Source organism: Adiantum capillus-veneris, chromosome 11, assembly GCF_014529385.1.
Source record: "Adiantum capillus-veneris isolate H3 chromosome 11, ASM1452938v2, whole genome shotgun sequence".
NCBI classification, from domain to species: Eukaryota; Viridiplantae; Streptophyta; class Polypodiopsida; order Polypodiales; family Pteridaceae; genus Adiantum; species Adiantum capillus-veneris.
Window position 1 is genome coordinate 64380370 of NC_140941.1, and position 6630 is coordinate 64386999.

Below are 6630 nucleotides of genomic sequence, written 5' to 3' on the forward strand. Positions count from 1 at the left end.
TTAAGCTTAGTGAGAGTCTGATATGTGTCCCATGTGCTCTTTTAGAATTCCCCTAACTTTGAGATTTTTATGCATAGGAAGTTTCTCAAGCAACTTCCTCATTAAGTGTGTAGGTTCTCTTTTTGACTCAAGCATCTTAACCCCCATGCATAGGAAGCTTCTCAAGCAACTTCCTCATTAAATGTGGCGAGTACCTCAATTACCTTAGTCATCAAGCATGACAAGCACCTTAGGTGGAGTTCCCACCTCAAGCACAGCCTTAGCTTGCTTAAGTTTCGGTCGGGTTCCCACCTGAAGCACAACCCTAGCTTGCTTAAGTTTAGGTCGGGTTCCCACCTCAAGCTCAACCCTAGCTTGCTTAAGATCAAAGGGCTTTTAACACTAACCATTGGAGATATTTAATGAAGCTAACCCTAAGGTCTTTTAAGCTTCATTAGTTAACCTTGCTCTTTGACATACCATCTCTCATTTGGGCCCCTTTACCATTGGCCCCGTGTTGAGATAGATCCGTAACCACATGTCTATATTATAACCCTTGCTCCTGTTTATTAGCTCATATTAAAGATCAGTTTAATATGATCAAATCATTTGGGTTGGTTAGATATTAGATATTTAATGACATTACCTCTCTCTTAAAATCATAGTCGTCCTCGACTATGAGGTAAAAGAGAAAAAGTCATAGTCAATAGTCAATTTGTCTTAGCGGGTAGAGGATCCCTTTTTACCCTACGACATCATTCCAAGATGGATGACTAATCCATTTGGTGCTTGGGAGACATAGCTGCCGCAAGCATGTCTGCTCTTTAGCCCATTTCATCCTCCCAAGTAGAGTGGCAAATTCTACATGGTGTTTGAGAGACGTCGTCATCCCAAACATGATTCTTAGTATGCATACTACTTAAATTTGTGCACAATTAAGAGAGAATCAGTCTTATAAGACATAAACATTGATCATTTAAAAGAAACATGTACATTTGGTTACTCTAATGTAGCATTGTAAGCGTTGACAAGGTTCATACTATCCTTAAGCTGGATTCCTTGCATCCATCTAGCATCTTCAAAAGGATAATTTTTGAACTTAATAAGATACCGTCGGATAATCTTACCATGTCGCAGTATCTTGTCTTCATGTCGAAGGATAGCTTCGGGTTGTAGTGCCTCTTCTTGATCTTCGATTTTGGGAGGGTCTTCAATAATTGGTTTATTTGGAGGCTCTCCTTTGTAGGGCTTGAGTAGGCTCACATGAAAAACATGGTGCATGAGTAAATGGTTGGACAAATTTAATTAATAAGCCATCTCATTGATTAGCTTAAGAATTTAAAAAGGACCATAATATCTTTTTGCTAGTTTAGCATAATACTTTTGATGACCCGTTGGATTTTTGTCCGTCATTTGCCTCAATTGAGCCTTAGGAAACTTAAGTAAGACCCAATCATTTTCCTTAAAGGCTAAGGCTCTTTTGTGCTTATTAGCAGCAACCCTTTTTGCCTTTCCTGTGAGATGGATATAACCCCTTTAATCTTTGGAAAAGATTCTTGTAGGTCTCGGCTATATTCATTAGCAGCGGAGATCTTCCCATGTACTTTAAGTAGTAAGGGACTTTTGGATCTTCCTTCTTTAACCTCAAGAGGTACTTTTCCCATAGAAGTATGTACAATGTCATTGTACACATACTCTATAAGAGGTAGGTACTTCTATCATTGAGAACATTGATCTACTTCCATGACATAGGCTTTTAGTAGATTCAAGAATCATTAGATTAGTTATTTCACTTTGGTCATCCGTTTGTGGATGATATGCCGAAAGAGAAATGTAATCTACTTCTTAGATTTCAAAAGAGACCCTTCTAGAAATTACTGGTCATTCTAGGATCTTTGTCCGACACTATTTTGATGTTGGAATCCATGATGCATGAAAATTTGAGATCTGAAGAGGGTTGCCATTTAATGTGCCTTAATAGTCTTTTTGACAGGCATAGAGTGTGTTTTTGACTGAAACAATCCAAGTTGCTTCCCTCGATCAATTTCCAACTTTTGGTATACCACACATTTTGAAATATACTCTTGTATGTTTACTTTTCATGGTAGACCAATAGAAATACATTTCTAATCCTCGAAGAGTAGACTATGGAATCCCTTTTTGCCCTGCATAAGGAGAAGTATGGGATTCATACACGACTTTCGTATTGTATGGGTTTAACACATAGCCTATTGCCGTTTGGAAGATAACCATCCTTCAAGGTGACTAGTTCTTTTTTTTCCTTCTCTATTGCAAAGGCTGTAATTACATACTTAAAGTCTTGGTCAGTAGCATACTCATCTATCATAAAAGATAGATCATTGTGAGTTGCTATAGACACCACATTTACCCTTGGTCGTTGTGAAAGTGCATCGACCACTTGATTGTGCTTGCTAACAATGTGAGCAATATGAAATTTAAATCGCAAAAGAAAATTTTCCCACCTCATTTGTTTGTGGAGAGCTTGGTTTGCGTCATGAAGTTCTTGAGGCTTCGTGATCCATTTGTAGGATGAATGGAGTCCCCAAGAGACAGTGTTTCCACGTGTTTAGGGCATATAAAATAGCTAGTACCTCTTTTTTTAATTTGCTCAATACTCAATTATTGAAGTTGAGTTTTTGACTCTCATATGCTATGGCATGCCCTTCTTGCAGCAAAATAGCTCCAAGGCAATTACCACAAGGATCACATTGAACCTCAAATGGCTTTAAGAGATCTAATAGTGTGAGCACATGTTGAAAGATAACATTCTCCTTAAGCTTCTCAAAAGCTTCTTGCACTTTTGCAATCCATGAATACTTAACGTTCCTTTTTGTTAAGCCATGTAATGGGTCTGCTATTAGCGAGAATTTTTTTCTATGAAGCATCTATAGTATGCACACATACCTATGAAGCTTCGTACCTCATTTAGATTCCTTAAATTAGGCCATCCTTTTATTATCTCTAACTTTGTTGGATCCATACGGGTGCCGTCATTAGAGATAATGTGACCTAAATATTGAATCTCTTGTAGAAAAATTCACTTTTCTTTTCATTAATGAAAAGCTTATTCTCTCTCACAACTTGAAAGGTTACCTGGAGGTGTCGCTTGTACTCTTCAAGAGAATTTGGATGGCCTGAAGATTTTTGTCCATCATGAGTTTGAATGCGTCTGGAGCATTTGTTAGGCCAAACTTGTAAATTATCAAATAGATCTTCTACCCACGGCACTGTGTCGTGCTGTGACACGTACATAGTGGGAACACATGCTACAAGATTTATCTTGTAACTTTTTAGATACATAGTTATATTTTCTATAATATACATATGCATATTTAAGTATAATAATATTCTTTCTATCTCATCCTATTATTTATCTCAAGGGCAACCTATTCTTACTTTACCATCAGAAAATACTATGGAAAAAGCGTTAATAGCTCCGCCTCTTTAACTTCGGGCAAAAAGCATTGATTCTTTATTTCTACTATCTCATTAGTATCTCACACCTTAGCTAGATCCTATATCTAGGGTAAAATACATTCTATGTATTTTTCATATTTTTCTTATATTTCTTTCTAAATAGCTACTAGGAGGGAATCAAATCCTAGTGGGACAATAGGTGGCATGATTTCAAAGATACACTTATTTTAATGCATTATTGCAAGCATGATTACAAAACTTTGTCAAGGAGCAATGTCATGCTTTCATATGGCATGAGGTATCCTTTGGAATCAAATAAAAGTTTAGGCTAAGGGGACCACAGGAAGACTTTTGCTGCCAGAAATGGACTCTATTTTGATGAATTTTTTACACAAGGTTTCAATCCGAATTGGAAAATGCATATTGAAAAGAAGTCGTAGGTAATGAGCTGAAGTTTCTGTCCATATTTTTACTTTTTTATTTGGAGCCACGGTTGAGGAGATATGATCAAAATACTGGACCCCAATCTGCCCACATCATGCAGGGACAACTCATTTCCAACTTTTCCAATTCTTGTTCACACTGGCTCTTCTCTTCTTCTGTAAACCCTTGGGGGTTCCCTTCACCTATAAAAGAGGACCTCTTATTCCTTGAAAAAAACTAAAGCATTCAAGCCATTGATGAGAGGAATTCATGAGGGAGGGAGTAGTAATGCCAAATTGTACTTAGTCATTAACATAAGCCTAAGCCTACACTTTCTCCTAGAAGAAGACTAGCCATTCTTGCAACAAGCTAACCTTGGAAGATCAACTCTAATCAAAGAAGGTCTTGCACTTGGTGTATCAATCAAAGTGGAATTTCCACTCTTCTTCTCTCTCCATCAATAATGGTGCCGAAGGGTTTGTTAAGTAAGATGTGTTCTACATTGATGTTTTCTTGATTTCTTGTTGTTTTCTTTTTCATATCTAATCCTACACACACACACACACACACACACACACACACACACACACACACACACACATATATATATATATATATATATATATATATATATATATATATATATATATATATATATATATATATATATATATATATATATATATATATATATATATATATATATATATATATATGTATCTAATCTCATCTCCTTAACCAAACCTATCTCTCTCATTCGTAATTTATCCTCTATACAAATTCTAGGTTCTCTTTACTACAGGTACATCTCAGGGCTTGGGAGGGAAACTTCTCATCTCTTCACTTCTCTCATATATACATTTTTCACATACTATCCTAGATGAATAATCCACATGATGTAATTTGTATCGCTTTCACTCTGTATGATCTATTAGAATTAACGTATGGATTAGCCGTAAAATACACTTTCAACAACGTATAGTGTTTCTCTTTGGCCCAGAAAGGCTCAATGAAATACTTCTTTCATCGGATCCCATCATACTACCTCTTATAGACTATAACTTTTCTTTTGATGTAAGCGTAGTTATCTTGCTATGAACCAAGAGGATTTGTATACACAATTAATCCCCATCACTAGAAAAAACATATATATTTGGTCAGCCAAGATTGAATGCCATTAACTCATCTATTAACCCTTTCATACTACCCATGATACGATATGACCATAGCCTTGATGTTTTCATCTTTGTGTTGTTTTGACATTCTCTTTTGTGTTCTTTCTTTGTGTGTGTGAGTGCAAGAGAGAAAGAGTGGGTCTTCTTTGATTGCACTTCTTTCCAAACCCTAGTCTTCATGGCATCTATGGTTTAACTCCTTTATATAGTTTTTGTTGAGTTCTCTCACAAACTCTCACAGCCATAAGCCCGGTGCTTTCTTGGCAAGACCGCAAATTTCTCGCCATATTTTTGGTGAACCCGACGTGAACAAGCCGGGGTGAGAGTACATAAAGATGGCTAGCAAAGTGGAGCAGCTATATGCTGAAATGAAAGAGCTTGCAGATAGATGCAAATGGCTTGAAGAAGAAGACCGGATTCAAAAAGCGATTGAAAGCGCTAGGCAATCAGTATATAGTGAGCTTAATATATTCAAAGGCTATGATCCAGAAGGATATCTTGAGTGCTATGTGACAGAGATGAGGCTTCAAGCTATTCCAGAAGCTCGGATGATTGCATCATTTGTTGAACTTGTGAGTGATGATTTCAAGCACCAAGTTCAGGACTATGCAAGTGTATATTCAAGCAACTGGGGTGAGTTTTCTATAGCTATAACACATGTATGCTTGTAACATCAAGACCAAGAGATGGAGCAGAGTGGAAGTGGATATGACCAGCTAGAGTTGGTGTCTCGTGTAAGCCATGCAAGTGTCAACACATCCATACAGGCTAATTTAGAAGCAGTAGAAGATGCATATCTTTTGCAAGATGCAAATTTAATTGTATGCAGATGAAGCAGACATAGTGGAAGCTATTTATGCACGTTTGGGTCTTGTAACCTTCGTATCTCAAGATAATGACTCTCATGATGCTATCCAAGCGCCTGAAACGGCTCAAAGCGACTTAGAGGATGATGCAAACTCGTCGGCTATGATAGATGATTTGGACGCTCCTTTTGATTCATTTGAAGATGCACATGAGTGTATATACAAGGATGAGGATGCTATGGTTTTGACAGAGGATGTGAAGGGAAAGCAGGTGGAAGAGGGCTATATTAGTGATGTGCTACAATCTACTTTTGAGCAGATCCAGGAACTTTTACCAAGTTTAGAAGAGCCGGATGCCTATGCTGAAGACATATACCAGGATGAAGAAGTCATTATCAATGCTTTCCTATGCGAGTTTTATGCATGTGGTACTACCCAAATGGATATGCCTAGCTGCGAAAGTGCTAATTTAGAGGGAGTGACTGAAAATCTCTTCCTTTGTGAGTATAGCTCTGCTAGTAGCATTGCGGATTGTGAAGTACCTCAGCTAGACGAGGTGGAAGAAGAGGAGTGCATTGACAGAGTAATATGTATGTCTTGTATATATGGGGTAGCAAATGTGATGCAGATGACTTATGAAATTGTGCCTTATTTAGAGCTAGATGCAACAAGCTTTCACAATTCCATGGTAGAGGAAGGTGTTATGCAAAGTTTGGAGTCTTCAGCAGCTGATTTTGGATTGCCTATTCGTGATGATGACGTTTTTGAAGCCGTGTTTGCAGGAAGGACAGATGCAGATTCTCTGCATG